Source organism: Hyla sarda, chromosome 1, assembly GCF_029499605.1.
Source record: "Hyla sarda isolate aHylSar1 chromosome 1, aHylSar1.hap1, whole genome shotgun sequence".
Classification (NCBI taxonomy): Eukaryota; Metazoa; Chordata; class Amphibia; order Anura; family Hylidae; genus Hyla; species Hyla sarda.
In genome coordinates this window covers 557,062,425-557,079,380 of record NC_079189.1, presented here as the reverse complement: position 1 = coordinate 557,079,380, position 16,956 = coordinate 557,062,425, and the positions used below count along the sequence as shown (strand labels likewise).

Below are 16,956 nucleotides of genomic sequence, written 5' to 3'. Positions count from 1 at the left end.
GACAGTTGAGTGACATGGGGCGCAATCCGAGAGCGGGCACATCCCATGCCTCGGATCGCGTCCCCTCCGGAGACACGGGAGCAGCGCTCGTGGTCAGCAGTGCTGACTGGAGCGCTGCATGCAGAGGCATGCCGCGGGACCCAGAGCGCTCGGCGTGACAGCCGCTTTATGGTGATGCTGCTTATGTTGATGCAGGGCTGTGGTGCCAACATTGGGACCCTGGACATGCTTCATTTTCTGCCGACACATCTTGCATGTGGCCAGGGTAACATCCTCCGGATGCTTGAGGAAAAGTTGCCACACCGCCGAGTAGCTGATTTTCCCCCAACAGTTCGCACTGATTGACTGCTACTGCCGCCGACTCCAGGGACCCCTGTTCCACTACCTCCCGGGAACGTAGGCTGCCGCGAAGCAGATGGTCTTCCCTGGGCACGTTTGGCTCCAGACTTCCCACTTCTACCACCAAGCTGACTGCCAACCATACTACAACCTGCAACTCTCTTCTCCTGATGATGATGAAGCCCCTTCTGCACCCGGCTCCCAAGTGCGATTGGCTTCATCATCATCAAGTTGTGTCTGCACGTCCCTGATCAATGTCTGCTTCAGGAGCCTGAACGCTCGCAACACCACCGCCCATGCCACTCTCCTCATCACTACTTGCACACCTAGGGGAGGAAGCAGCGGATGTCTCCTCTACTTCTTGGCTGGGCAGTAGCTGCTGACTGTCCTCTAGTAGATCGTCCTCACTAAATAGTGGAGCTGAACCCACAGCAAGATACTTCTGTAGGGGAAGGGAACAGCATAGGACAGAGGCAATGGGAGGACAGGGACTACTCCTGAGCTATGCCAACTGAAGAACCCCCCAACTGTTGACTGGGGGTGTCAGATGTCACTTGTGATGAAGTGGATGACCTAGTTAACCAATCGACGGCAGATGGGTTTCTGTTCGAGACACGACCGCTAGCTGATACCGGGAGCTCAGGCCTATCGCTGCGACTGCTGCTACCATTTGCCTCTAGTTTGCTGCGACCTCTGCCTGCGCCTGATTAATTTAGTCCTCTGCCATTCCTCTGTGCACGTCCTGACACTTATCTGCCTGACATACTTAGTGTGTATATGAGGGAAGGACAATACGCTCCACTACGCTTAAAACAGTGTTTGTCTACAACACCAGCAGGTGTGTCATTTTGACTGGCCTTTCACAGTAACTAGGCCCTTAAGACTTTAACAGGAACAAAATGGTACACCACATAGATGTACGTATGTGGTATGCACTTATGAAGGGGAGGACAATATGCTCCACTATGCTTAAAACAGTATTTGTCTAGAACAGCAGCAGGTGTGTACTTTTGGCTGGCCTTTCACAGTAACTAGGTCCTTAGGACTATAATCGGAACAAAATGTTGCACCACGTAGATGTACGTATGTGGTATGCACTTATGAGGGGAGTACAATGTGCTCCACTACACTACAAAACAGTATTTGTCTAGGACAGCAGCAGATTTGTACTTTTGGCTGGCCTTTCACAGTAACTAGGCCTTGAAGACTTTAACAGGCACAAAATCTCTCTCAATCTCTCTTCCTTCTCTATCAGTGCTTCTAGGCTGGATTTGGGCTTGAAGTGAATCACTGCTGTAAAAATGTTTTTCTGTGCAACACACACTGCTCTCTGTCCCTCTCTCTCTCTCTCTTTGTAATAAAATGCTGCAGTGACTGGCCCCAAGCTGGATGCCGAGTATATAGGGCTGTGACATCACAGGGGTCATCCCACCTACCCGACTTGCCACCTTCCCAGAGTTCCTTGCTCCATGTCCTGTCATGTGGAGCCACCATCTTAGATGCTCTGCAGCCTGGACCGCACTAAATGGAGTTTAATGAAGCGATTCATGTGATTGAATCGCTGCGATATTCAAATTCTGAAATTCAGAACACAGATTAACCTTAGATTAATAGATTAAACCAAATCCTTTAATCAGAACATAGATTAATCTTAATATTAACTAACTCTTATCCCCTTGCCGCAAAACACAGTTTATAAATGGTGCTGCGGCATGGCAGGGTTATAAAGCGAGCTTAGGAGCTGAGCTTGCATCATACCCACACGGTCCCTGCTGCTATCAGCAGCCAGGACCCGTGGCTAGTGCCGGACATCGCCGCTCAGGCCAAGGAAAGATGGAAAAATCTCCAAAAGGCATCAAATTACAGATTAGACAGTTTTAAAATATGTCAACAAAAGTAAGATTTTATTTCCATCATTTACACTTTCATCAGATGTCAATATCCTCTGTTCGGAATGTAATTAAGAAATGGCGGTCATCAGGAACAGTGGAAGTTAAAGCAAGATCTGGAAGACCAAGAAAATATCAGACAGAAAAGCACGCAGGAATAAAAAGAGAAAAACAATTCAAAACTCACATGACTGCACAATCCCTCCAGAAAAATCTGTCAGACACTGGAGTTGTGGTACACTATTCCACTATAAAGAGATACTTGTACAAATATGGTCTTCATAGAAGAGTCATCAGAAGAAAACCTCTTCTACGTGCTCACCACAAAAATCAGCGTTTGAACTTTGCAAATGAACATATAAACAAGCCTGATGCATTTTGGAAAGAAATTCTGTGGACTGATGAAGTAAAAATTTTACTTTCTGACCGAAATGAGCAAAGGTACGTTTGGAGAAGAAGGGGAACAGAATTTAAGCATGGGGATTCCATTTCTACGCAGTGCACTTGTTTTGTTAAAACGATTTATCTGTATTCTGTAGGTCCATACGGTTACAACGATACCCAATTTATATAGGTTTTATTTTATTTTATTACATACATTTTTTTTATAACTACATGCACCAAAATTAGTATGCTGATAATTGTTCTCTTCTGTCCCCTATTATGTTTTTATTTTTCCGTATACGGTGATGTATGAGGGTTAATTTTATGTGCCGTGGTCTGTAGTTTTTATCAATACCATTTTTGTTTTGATGGGACTTTTTGATCGCTTTTTATATATTTTTTAATTAATATTTATAATATTAATTTTTATATTTTTATAGTCCAGAAATGTACGCACATGGTGGTACCATATATGTTTGTTTATATATATATATATGTTTGTTTATTTTTTATTTCATTATTTTATATAAAAAATTGAAAAAAGGGGAGGTGATTCAAACTTTTATTAGCGAAGGAGTTAATTCACTTTTATTACTTTTTTTTTTTCACTTTTCATTCACTTTTTTTAGTCCCCATATGCTATCTTGCAATTGCATACACTGGTCAATGCTGAGCTTTGGCCTTTGAGTATGGTCTTTGTACTTGAGTATGGTGTTCGTACTAGAGTATGGTCTTTGTACTAGAGTATGGTCTTTGTACTAGAGTATGGTCTTGATACTAGAGTATGGTCTTGATACTAGAGTATGGTTTTGATACTAGAGTATGGTCTTCCTACTAGAGTATGGTCTTCATACTACAGTATGGTCTTCCTACTAGAGTATGGTCTTCGTACTAGAGTATGGACTTTGTACTAGAGTATGGTCTTGATACTACATTATGGTCTTGATACTAGAGTATGGTCTTGATACTAGAGTATGGTCTTGATACCAGAGTATGGTCTTTGTATTAGAGAATGTAGTGAAGCGGCAGTGACCTCTTCTTTCTGCTGATGGGTGGGAAAACCATGAATTGCTCCCTGACCTATCATACATTTATAGCCCCTTTAAGGATCCATATTTCAAGACTACATTGACTACAATGGTAAGAAGATTCATGTGTAAAGCATATTTACTAGTGATTTATTTAGTGCAGAGATTAATTAAGGAATATGTTTGATAAACTGCTTAGCCCATCTGTTTCCTAGTCTTCAGATGTCCCATCATCCTATGGCCTCCATTCTTCTTGTAGTAAAGCCACCCTGATGCTGATAAATTACAGCACCTATGAGTCCGGAGGGACAACTCTTCTGTTTGCCATTAATGTTGTGCAATGTGCTATTGTTGTCTAATTATTTTCTTTTTTCGGTTGTGCTGACTGTTCTTTCTTCCTGCAGGTGTAGAAGAAAAATTGCAGATGAGAAATAATAATAAATCTTATCAGGCAGAAAGAAGTGATATCGGAGGTACGTACTAGATATATATTCACGTCATACTGCGGATGTCTTGGAGTATTATGTTTAATGTGTCTATAGGTGTAGGTTTTATGGAGAAACTTCTCTCTGTTCGAGCTGACCAGCTCTCTGTAGCAGTGGTCTCCAAACTGCGTACCTCTAGATGTTGCAAAACTACAACTCCTAGCATGCCTGAACAGCCAACGGCTGTCTGGGCATGCTAGGAGTTGTAGTTTTGCAACATCTAGAGGTCCGCAGTTTGGAAACCACTGTTCTATAGTGAGCCTTCTGTTCTACATGATGACCATAGCACATAGTCCGCAGAGGCATGATCAGAAGATAAGCTCAGGTTCAACCTATAACCCCACTTTGCTGATCTTGAATTAAAAACCCCCTACAGTATATGAGGCTGATGCCAATTGCCCCATACTAGGGGAAATCATTCCTTCCCGACTCCAAATATGGCATCAGAATAAATCACCAGATCAATGTCTCATCTCTAGAAATCTATTAACCATAACATGTGTTGTTATATTTAAAAAAAAAAAAATCCAGGCCCCCCTTTTATTAAGTCAGACATCACAACATCATGTGGCAGAGAGTTCCATAGTCCACATATAGGGTGAGATTTATCAAAATCTGTCCAGAAGAAAAGTTGCTGAGATGCCCATGGCAACCAATCAGCTCGCTTCTTTTATTTTTGAAAAGGCCTCTGAAAAATGAAAGAAGCGATCTGATTGGTTGCCATGGGCAACTCATTAACTTTTCGTCTGGACAGGTTTTAATAAATCTCCCCCCATAATCATCATAGATCGGACAGCAGATGTGATACACCTTAGGGTGGCTCCTTCGTGTCTGACTAGAGGCTCCGTACACTCCAGTCGTATAAACCAATTCACATTGTAAAAATAACACTTCCACAGGGAAGTATGTCCACTTTTCCGATAATTTTCCACTTCATACAAAAGTATATATTTTTTTTATTTCTTTATTGAAAAAATTCATAAAATTTCAACATTGCAAAATGATATTCTCATATAAACAATCATCATTTCTTCATTGCATTATTGTATTAAAAATAAATAAATTTATTTAATTTCTTATTTAAATTTTTTTTCTCATCCCATCCCCCACCCTACCCTTTTGACCATGAGAGAAGGGTAAGAGAAGAAAAATAAAAAAATAAATATATATTTTTTTTTTACCATACCATTTCATACCCAATATTTCCATACTTTATTCCATCTAGTTTTGCCTTTCTTCCCTCCTACCTGTAACTGCTCTTTCCTCTTAAGATTCTGAATCTCTCTCTGCCTCTCAATTATAGAGGGTCCTCCCGTCTTAACCCAGTTACGAAAAATTATCAATTTTGCATAAAATAAAGTCCGGCATACAAATTCCTTGGTATTCCCCATATTCTCTACTCCTCCCAGAATTATAAAGTATAATAAACAAAAGTATAGTGTACAAAAGTATAGTAAACAGGACATGGTATGAAGTGAAAAATTATTGGATAAAAGTGGATATATAATGCAATCCCTGTGGAAGTGTCATTTTTACTATGTGAATAGAGTTCCATAGTCCCACTCCTCTTACAGTAAAGAATCTCTGTCTGTTATGATGGTAAAGCCTTCTTTCCTCTAGATGTAGTGGATGTCCCCTTGTCATGGTTACTGGCCTAGGTAAAAAAAAAGATCACTAGAAAGATTTCTGTACTGTCCATTCATATATTTGCACATTATGATCAAATCGCCCCTAAAATGTATTTTCTCTAAACTAAATAACCCCAAGCTTGATAACCTGTCTTGGTCCTGTAATCCTCCCATACCATTTATTACCTTTGTCGCCTCCTCTGCACCCTCTCCACTTCAGCCATGTCCTTCTTATATACAGGCGCCCAAAATTGCACACAACACTCCATATGTGGTCTGACTAATGATTTATACAGAGGCAAAACTGTGTCCTTGTCAAGAGCCACTATGTCTCTCTCTATACATCCCATGACTTTCTTAGCCTTGGCTGCAGCTGCCTGGCACTGATCACTAAAGTTAGTTTACCTAGGTTTACTAAAGTTAGGTTTACCTAATGTCTTATGTTTTACACATAATTGTACATTTTTTTTATGGCCCAAGTGCATAACCTTACATTTATCCTCTAGACTTAATTTGCCATATCAGTACTCACGTCTCCAGCTTAATATTGTATAATATCATGATAAAATATTCTATTTTCAAACATTTGTGGCTGACAGCCAAATATTGCATCACTTCTTTTTTGTTTTTTTAGAGAACACAAACTTTTCTGGATACAGCAGACTGTGGTATGTATGAACTTTGGGGGGGATTTAACATTCCCAGTGCCAAAATATTTGGCTTTTTCTTTTTTGGCAAATGTTTGCACAAAGTGCACAGTTTTGCTTAGGCACAGGGAATGATAAATCTCCCCTTGTCTTGGTGTGTAATCCTCCGCTTGATGTGAGTTTTAGGTGCAATCTGGGCATGCTGGAAATTGCAGTTTTGCCACAGCTTGAGGCACCCTGGTTGGGAAACACAGGTTCACCTGGATAAACTTGAGCACCAGCGGCCAAATTTGATGGCCAGGTGCAGTAATCAACCATCACAGTCAAAGCCATAAAATTTATGTGAACTATAGACTGCAATACAGAACCACTTCAGTGAAGCTAAGTTTCCACTTTTTGGGGGGAAAAACGCCTAGAAAAATGCCAAGAAAAGCGCCAATTCTGCCACATGGCCAGATGTTAGCTGTAAATCAATGAGAAATCGCTAAATTATTTTTCCAGTTTGCATTTTTCATTTTTTTTATTTTTTTTTATTCTTTTGCCATTTTTTTCACTCTTGCATTTGCATTTTTCAGATCCTTGGCGGTTTTGCAAAGTCACAGCATGTTGAGCCTATGGAGTTTTTTCCATGAAATTGTGGCATTTTTCTCCCATAGAAGTCTATGGGAGTAAAAAAACGGCAAGAAAAATGACATGTGGGTTTTAACTTTGGCGTTTTTTGCAGGCAGTTTTTTATTTGTTTTTTGAACTTTAGCAATTCAAAAAAGGGATGGAGATACCTTTTTTAATAAAATTTCGTAGGGTACCATTAAAAAAATATATTAAAAAAGATACAGTAGTGATGGAAAAAATTGTATTTAACTAAATGTATCTTTATTATAAAGAAATTTTCATTTTTTTTTAAACAGGGATCAATTTATGTGTGCAGGCAGGGACCTAAAAATGTAGCCGACAATAATAAAAATGTAGTGTGTGTGTGTGTGTGTGTGTGTGTTTTTCTAATTTTTTTAAAACAATTTTTAGGTAGTACTACTACTCCCAGCATCGAACACACTGTTTCATGATGAGAGTAGTAGTCCCTGTACTAATTGATAGGTTGCCCGTGGCACTTCTGACACCCGTTGCGATCCTCCTGTATAATGTATAGATGAGGTCAACTGCTCTTCTATGGTCCCCTGCACTGCCATATATATACACCTATTCATATATCCCGCAGAGATCTGTGATTGGCCAGATGGTTCCAGCCAATCACAACTCTCTGTGGGAAATATGAATATGTGTATATATATTAGGGATCGACCGATATCGATTTTTTAGAGCCGATACTGATAATCTGTGGAGGTTAAGGCCGATAATTTATACCGATATTCCGGTATAAATTATCAGCTGTTTACCCCCCCCCCCGACGACACCGCTGCAGATCATTGATTTAAAGCGGGCGCTGCTGCCACCCGCTTCTCTCCCCCTGCCTGTCCTGGGGTCCTCCTGAGTCCTACACCCCCCCCACCACCCTACCTATCCTCTGCCAAAAGACCGCCGCCGCCTGCTTCTCTCCCCCTGCCGGTCCTTAGTCCAACCACCGCCGCTTCCCCATTGCATACCCCATTCCCGGTTTTATAATTACCTGTTCCCGGGGCCCGGGGTCCGTGCTACTTCTGGCTCCGGCGGCGTCCTGAGCTGTCACTGTGCGCACTGACGGTGACATCGCATTGAGGATGTCACTCGTCATTGCGCAGCGCACAGTGTAACATAGGATGCCACAGGAGCCAGAAGTAGCGTGAACCCCGTGCCCTGGGAACAGGTAATTATAAAACCAGGGATGCGGGAGGCAATGGGGCAGCGGTGACGGCGGTCTCTGGCCGGGCGGTGGGGAGTGCGGTGCAGTGGGGGTGCGGTGGTGGGGTGTGCGGTGCGGTGGGAAGGGGGGCGGTGGCAGGGGCTTGTCATTATCGGATTATCGGCAAGGTAATTGCCGATACCAATAACGTCCAAAATCGTGAATATCGGTCGATATTATCGGCCAAACCGATAATAGGTCGATCCCTAATATATATGTCAGTGCATGGGACCATAGAAGAGCAGCCGACCGCATCTATACATTATACAGGAGGATTGCATCGGGTGTCAGGAGAGACATTTGCTGCGATCTGTCTATTAATACAGGTACTACAGCTCCCAGCATGGAGCAAAGTGTGCTCCATGTTGGGAGTAGTAGTACCTGCAGTTAAGGACAGGTCACAGCAAGTGTCACTCCTGACACCCGCTGCGATCATATTTCATCCCTGAGATGCGGAGCAGCTTTCTCCTGCGCTCGCATCTCTGCTATGTACTCCAGCCGGCCACTCACTTATTCATATTTCCCGCTGAAAGCTGTGATTGGCTGCAACCATCCAGTCAATCCCCACTCTGGGCAGAAAATATGAATGAGGTGAATTTCTATTCACATTACTGGCCGGGCCGGAGTATAGCGCTATATAGAGCCGCTCCACATCTCTGCTATATTATGGATGGATCGGGTGACATCCGGGGCGATCTGTCTATTAGTACAGGAACTACTTCTCCCATCATGGAACAGTGTTAAAATTTTTAGTGCCATGCCCGCCCCCATAAATTGATCCCCGTTTAAAAATTAATAAAAATTTCATAAGGAAAAGTAAAAATATTCTTAAATACACTTTTTTTTCCATCACTACTGCATCCTTTTTTTTTTTTTTTGGGTACCCAACAAATAAAAAAATAAAAAAAAACGCCAAAGGGGCCAAAAAAGCAATTTCCACTCAAATGCAAAAACGCCAGAAGAAATGCCAGAAAAAAAAAGTCAGACACAAGAAATTACACACACACACACACACACACACACAAAAAAAGTGGAAACTTAGCCTGATGGATTTGCAAACCAACATGGAGCACAAAAGTACCAGGCAAGCTCTGAATATTTGCTTATATAGAGCAGCATAGGTTATTCTTAAAGTGCTAAATTGCATTTTAACAACGTACTTGTGTCACAAAATATTTAGGCATGGAGGTTTTTTTTGTGGTGTGACATTTATTTAGTAATTTTTTTTTTTTTTTTTTTGTACATGTCAGAAGTGTGAAATTGCCATGCCTACCAGAGGTGCAAAATGTACAAAAATCCTGGGCACTCAAAGTTTTAAATCAGTCAAGTACTGACAGATCCTTTTTAACTTCTATAATGGCAAAATCTTTCTAAGACTTTCATAAAATAATGTTTACAATGCAAATAAATAGAACTTAAATAATGTTCTCCTGTGGGTTGCAATATGTGCAGTGGGGGGTATGGAGTTCAACCCAGGCCACACATAACAGATTTAGATACAAGACACATTTTTGTTGGCATTTGTGAGTGGCACTTATAAGGGGGTGAAACGACTTAATGCTTTAAAATTGCAAGACCTGTCATCTCTGTAATGTTCATAAAATTAATTTCAACCTACACTATCGCTAAAAAGGTTTGTGCTTTTTTTTCCACTGCTACTTCTCCATTAAACTCTGATACTTTTTATTTTACACATTAAACAAGTGAGCGCTCATTTGAAATAACTTATATATCACTTCTAAATCTCACCTCTAATTGATCTCTAATTCTATTTCTAAAAGAAGTCGGATAATTGTAATACACAGCACCCTGGAAAGTACTTCATCCAAATGTATTACCAAATCCATGTCTTGGCAGGTCTGTGTGTACAGCAGCGCATTGGGGCTATGCTATTCTGTATAGAGGATCTAGTAAAAAAAAATGTATGTGTTAAAGTCAACCTGACATGGGGCAAATAAAACAGAGATTAACACAACAGGCTATGGTCTATTCTGAAAAACTGTGACGTTTCAGAGATGTCCCACCCGAAATGGGATAACTAGTCATTGGGCCAATCAATGACAGCTGCTTCTCATCCACAATCCTTGATTGACAAGTATCTTCATGTGTCTATAGGAGAAAAGCTGTCAACCAAGGCCCCCCTCAGGTGGGAAGAGGAGCAGTTGCTGGGGACCACCCTCTATGTGGATAGAGTACGCCTTGTTATGGCATCACCTTCAATTCTCCTCTGTCTTTCAAATCGCACATTCAGTCTCTTACCACCTCCTGTCATCTCCACCTCAAACACATTTCTCAAATCCACTCACTCATTCCTCAACTTTGACTCAACTAAATAACTTGTACATGCTCTTATCGTCTCTTGGTTGGACTATTGTAACATCCTCCTCTGATGCCTTCTATTAAACACTTTTCCTCCCCTTCATCCTTAAAGGGGTACCAGTGGAAAAAAATGTTTTAATCAACTAGTGCAAGTTAAACAGATTTGCAAATTACTTATATTTAAAAAATATTAATCTTTCCAGTAATTATCAGCTGATGTATGCTCCACAGGAAGTTCTATTCTTTTTGATTTTTTTTTCTGTCTGACCACAGTGCTCTCTGCTGACACCTCTGTCCATGTCAGGAACTGTCCAGAGCAGGATAGGTTTGCTATGGGGATTTTCTCCTGTTCTGGACAGTTGCTGAAATGGACAGAGGTGTCAGCAGAGTGCACTGTGGTCAGACAGAAAAGAAATTCCTGTGGAGCATAAAGCAGCTGATCAGTACTAGAAGGATTAAGATTTTTAAATAGAAGTATTTTACAAATATGTATTAACATATTTTCCATGTTTTTTTTCTTCTCACTTCAGATCCATATATGCAGAGGACTTCTTCGGATTTGGTGGATTACGTCGATGAAAATATATGTCATGGGTTTGGAAGTAATGGAAAAGGATGACAAAAACCTAGATGTCAGGACAAAATTCTTAGTCACCATAAATGCCTGGCATTTGGGATTTGTCAAGCCCTGGTGTCATTAACTTATAGCAGGAATTTGGAAGAATCCACTTAGGGTTTTTCCCAGGAGCAACTATTTCTCCTAAAAAAAACAAAAATAAAAATAGCCAGCACAACTACCTAATACACAGGTGCACGCAGCTGTGGCAAATACAGAGATAATACAAAAAAAGAAGATTGCAGCAGCACACTTGGTCAAAAAATGGATGCTCTTAGCGCACTTTTTGATCAAAACGTGTCCCCCCATCCACCACACAGAGGATTTTCCATTTTTTGACCAAGGGTGCTGCTGCAACCTTCTTTTTTTGTATACCCCAACTATTTCTCCTAACCTGTGTTTGTCGGTCCTGTAGCATTTATGTGGATATTGTAGGAATTGACTTTTTGCAGTTATCACAACACAATTTTTTATTTTACTTTTTGGCGTACACTGTAGATCCAATATGCTGAAATAGAAGACAGGTGCCATTTTACTGGTAAAAAATTGTGACTCTTCTTTTGGTAAGCGAAAATCCCACAGCCCCGAAACGAAATGTTTAGGACCATATTTAAAACTTGAAATCATTTTTAATGTTTACAGTGTATGACTAAGGCTGCACAAGACAGCCGAAACGCGTCACATGTTACTCCTTTTGTCTGTTTGTTTGGAATAAAGTATCCTGATTTTAACAAGCTATTCTGTGCTGGACATCCTTCTCTTGTTTTGCATACAGTCCTTGCTGCAGATGGGCTTTTAGAGAGTGAGCTGGACTACATCTACTTGCCATACAGTGAAAAACTGTATTTACCGTAATTGCGATATTTGTAAGTCACCTTCAGTAAAGGTAAGAAATATAAATAAGATGACACATTTTAGAATAGATAAGAAGCTTGTTAAAACTACGGAAACTGTTCAGTGTGAATAAACATTGCTGTAACAGATCGGGCAACTTGTGAAAATTGCTTATGTAATGTTATTTCACGTTTTATTACAGCCTGTATCCTGTGTTACTGAGAGATTAGTGGTTACCATAGAAACCAGTGACTGGGACTCTTGCCAACTACCGCTGGTTGTAACAAGTTTGGTAAATTCTGCTGTGTTTTCCAGCAGGGGCCACAGAAGACATGTTGGCTAAATCCTTGCTAAAGTATTTCAACAAAATAGGTCTTAAAGGAGAATTCTGTTCTTAAATGTCAATGTACAGCCCTATTACAACAATTCAAGTTATGTTAAATCCCTTTTAGTGTTGCGAATAATGCTAATTTTTATCTCGAATATCGCAACTTCACGATTTTGCGAATATTGCAAATATAGCGCTATATATTCGCAATTACTAACATTCAGGTTTTTTTCCTCAGTACACATGACAGTGATCATCCCTCCCTGCTTCCAGCTTGTGGTCTAAAGAAGGCTCCAATACTATTTACTGTGTGAGACTGGATCACAAATATTACGTATATATTAATATGCGAATATTAGGATATCCGTGAATATTGTCACTTCCAGAGGACACTGATCCATCCCTTCTTTTAGCATGTGGGCCAATGAGAAGGATGCAATTACAGTTGTCAGAGGTTAGCAACTTCACTAGCAAGCAATAGGAAAGTTGTCCACCGCTTCACTATATAAGATTCCTCCCAGTAGCGATTTTTTGCAGTTTAATGTGGTTGTGAGAGGAGATTGATTACTGTCTGTGCTTTTAAGTGCTTTTTTTAAAAGCAGATTATCCAGCGAATTGATAGTGTTAGATAAAGTAGGTTGGCTTAGCAGATAGGTTCTAGTGTAGGGTATTAGAGTTAGTGCTGTGCTTTTTTAAAAGCAAAGCAAATCATCTAGTGATTTTTTTGTGTTAGATAGAGTAGGTTAGCTTAGTGTAGGGTATAGAGTTAGTTAGTTTAGGTATAGTATAGTGTAGGCATTAGGTGTGTTTAAGTGTTTTAGTTTATTGTCTGTGTAAAAAAAACTAAAAAGTTTATTATCGTTAGTTTTTAGTGTGTTATTTACTGTTTAGTTGGTGTAGTTAGTAGTGTCTGCGTCAGTGTCTGCGTAATTGCCTTTGTCTTTGGTTAGTTAAAAAAAAGTTTAATAGCAATAACGTTTAGTTTTTTTTACTGTTTAGTTGGTGTAGATAGTAGTGTCAGTGTCTTTGTCTTTGGTTAGTTAAAAAAACTAAAAAAAATTATTAGCGTTAGTTTTTAGTTAGTTTTTTATACTGTTTAGTTGGGGTAGTTAGTAGTGTCTGTCATTGTCTTCGTCTTTGCTTAGTTAAAAAAAAGGTTCATTAGTGTTAGTTTTTAGTTATTTTTTTATTTTTTAGTTGGTGTAGTTAATAGTGTCTGTGTCAGTTTCTGCGTAATTCTCTTTGTCTTTGGTTAGTTAATAAAAAAGTTTATTATTGTTAGTTTTTTACTGTTTAGTTGGTGTAGTTAGTGTCTGCGTAATTGTCTTCATCTTTGGGTAGTTAAAAAAAAAAGTTTATTATTGTTAGTTTTTAGCTAGTTTTTTTTTACTGTTTAGTTGGTGTAGTTAGTAGTATCTGCATCAGTGTCTGCATAATTGTCTTTGTCTTTGGTTAGTTAAAAAAAAGTTTAATAGCAATAACGTTTAGTTTTTTTTTACTGTTTAGTTGGTGTAGATAGTAGTGTCAGTGTCTTTGTCTTTGGTTAGTTAAAAAAACTAAAAAAAATTATTAGCGTTAGTTTTTAGTTAGTTTTTTATACTGTTTAGTTGGGGTAGTTAGTAGTGTCTGTCATTGTCTTCGTCTTTGCTTAGTTAAAAAAAAGGTTCATTAGTGTTAGTTTTTAGTTATTTTTTTATTTTTTAGTTGGTGTAGTTAATAGTGTCTGTGTCAGTTTCTGCGTAATTCTCTTTGTCTTTGGTTAGTTAATAAAAAAGTTTATTATTGTTAGTTTTTTACTGTTTAGTTGGTGTAGTTAGTGTCTGCGTAATTGTCTTCATCTTTGGGTAGTTAAAAAAAAAAAGTTTATTATTGTTAGTTTTTAGCTAGTTTTTTTTTACTGTTTAGTTGGTGTAGTTAGTAGTATCTGCATCAGTGTCTGCATAATTGTCTTTGTCTTTGGTTAGTTAAAAAAAACAGTTTATTAGCATTAGTTTTTTGTTAGTTTTCTACTGTTTAGTTAGTGTAGTTAGTAGTGTCTGCGTGAGTGTCTGTGTAATTGTCATTGTCTTTGGTTAGTAAAAAAAACTAAAAAAAAGTTTATTATTGTTAGTTTTTAGTTATTTTTTTTACTGTTTAGTTGGTGTAGTTAGTGTCTGAGTTAGTGTCTGAGTTAGTGTCTTCATCTTTGGTTAGTTAAAAAAAATAAGTTTATTATTGTTAGTTTTTAGCTAGTTTTTCACAGTTTAGTTGGTGTAGTTAGTAGTCTCTGCATCAGTGTTAGGCTAAGTTTCCACTTGGTTTTTTCTCTGGCAGTTTTTGGAAAACTGCCACTGCAGTTTTTGAGCCAAAGCCAGAAGTGTATTCAAAAGGAATAGGACATATAAAGGAAGGACTTACACTTCTCCTTCCTTATGGATCCACTTCTGACTTTGGCTCAAAAACTGCAGTGGCAGTTTTCCAAAAACTGCCAGACAAAAAAAGCAAGTAGAAACTTAGCCTAATTGTCTTTGTCTTTAGTTAGTTAAAAAAAAAATGTTTATTAGCGTTAGTTTTTTACTGTTTAGTTGGTGTAGTTAGAAGTGTCTGCGTGAGTGTCTGCGTAATTGTCTTTGTCTTTGGTTAGTAAAAAAAACTAAATAAAAAAAACTAAAAAAAGTTTTAGTGTTAGATTTTAGTTAGTTTTTTACGGTTTAGTTGGTGTAGTTAGTAATTGTCTTTGATTAGTTAAAAAAAAACAAAAAAAATGTATTAGCCTTAGTTTTTAGTTCATTTTTTACTGTTTAGTTGGTGAAGTTAGTAGTGTCTGCTTCAGTTTCTGCGTAATTGTCTTTGTCTTTGGTTAGTTAAAAAAAAAAAGTTTATTAGCATTAGTTTTTAGTTAGTTTTTTTACTGTTTAGTTGGTGTAGAGTTAGTAGTGTCCACGTCAGTTTCTGCATAATTGTCTGTCTTTGGTTAGTTAAAAAAAAGTTTATTAGCGTTAGTTTTTAGTTCGTTTCATACTGTTTAATTGGTGTAGTTAGTAGTGTCTGCGTCAGTTTCTGCGTAATTGTCTTTGTCTTTGGGTAGTTAAAAACAAAAGTTTATTAGCGTTAGTTTTTAGTTAGTTTTTTACGGTTTAGTTGGTGTAGTTAGTAGTGTCTGCGTCAGTGTCTGCGTAATTGTCTTTGATTAGTTAAAAGAAACTAAAAAAAGTTCATTAGCGCTAGTTTTTAGTTCGTTTTTTACTGTTTAGTTAGTTAGTAGTGTCTGTGTCAGTGTCTGCGTAATTGGTTAGTTAAAAAAAAAGTGTATTAGCATTAGTTTTTAGTTCGTTTTTTTACTGTTTATTTGGTGTAGTTAGAAGTGTCTGTGTCAGTTTCTGCGTAATTGTCTTTTTCTTTGGTTAGTTGAAAAAAAAAAAAAAAAAAAACTAAAAAAGTTTATTAGAGTTTGTTTTTAGTTCATTTTTTACTGTTTAGTTGGTGAAGTTAGTAGTGTCTGCGTCAGTGTCTGTGTCATTGTCTTTGGTAAGTAAAAAAAAAACCAAAAAAATTATAAGCTTTAGTTTTTAGTTTAGTTTTTTTTACTGTTTAGTTGGTGAAGTTAGTAGTGTCTGCGTCAGTGTCTGCGTAATTGTCTTTGTCTTTGGTTAGTTTAAAAAAAAAAAAAAAAAAAAAGGTTTCTTAGCGTTAGTTTTTAGTTAGTTTTTTACGGTTTAGTTGGTGTAGTTAGTAGTGTCTGCGTCAGTGTCTGCGTAATTGTCTTTGTCTTTGATTAGTTAAAAAAAAACTAAAAAAAAGTTTATTAGCGTTAGTTTTTAGTTCGTAGTGTCAGTGTCTACGTAATTGTCTTTGTCTTTGGTTAGTTAAAAAAAAAGTTTATTAGCATTAGTTTTTAGTTTTTTTTACTGTTTAGTTGGTGTAATTAGAAGTGTCTGCGTCAGTTTCTGCGTCTTTGTCTCTGGTAAGTAAAAAAACCAAAAAAATGATTAGCTTTAGTTCTTAGTTTAGTATTTTACTGTTTAGTTGGTGAAGTTAGTAGTGTCTGTGTCGGTGTCTGCGTAATTGTCTTCGTCTTTGATTAGATAAAAAAAAGTTTAATAGCGTTAGTTTTTAGTTAGTTTTTTACTGTTTAGTTTGTGTAGTTAGTAGTGTCTGCGTGAGTGTCTGCGTAATTGTATTTGTCTTTGGTTAGTAAAAAAAACTAAATAAAAAAAACTAAAAAAAGTTTTAGTGTTCGATTTTAGTTAGTCTTTTACGGTTTAGTTGGTGTAGTTAGTAATTGTCTTTGATTAGTTAAAAAAAAACAAAAAAAATTTATTAGCCTTAGTTTTTAGTTCATTTTTTACTGTTTAGTTGGTGAAGTTAGTAGTGTCTGCTTCAGTTTCTGCGTAATTGTCTTTGTCTTTGGTTAGTTAAAAAAAAAAAGTTTATTAGCATTAGTTTTTAGTTAGTTTTTTACTGTTTAGTTGGTGTAGAGTTAGTAGTGTCCACGTCAGTTTCTGCATAATTGTCTGTCTTTGGTTAGTTAAAAAAAAGTTTATTAGCGTTAGTTTTTAGTTCGTTTCCTACTGTTTAGTTGGTGTAGTTAGTAGTGTCTGCGTCAGTTTCTGCGTAATTGTCTTTGTCTTTGGGTAGTTAAA

General features: G+C 38.0%; 1 long non-coding RNA gene across 1 annotated transcript in view; it reads left to right on the top strand.

The window, feature by feature from the left end:
- LOC130293408 (uncharacterized) overlaps nt 1-11,844 on the top strand; it is a 41,791-nt gene extending 29,947 nt beyond the window's left edge. Inside the window, exons 2-4 of the long non-coding RNA XR_008848200.1 lie at nt 4,045-4,113; nt 6,388-6,421; nt 11,087-11,844. This is a non-coding gene — a long non-coding RNA (uncharacterized LOC130293408). The remainder of the gene's footprint in view (nt 1-4,044; nt 4,114-6,387; nt 6,422-11,086) is intronic.
- Nucleotides 11,845-16,956: the final 5,112 nt, after the last annotated feature.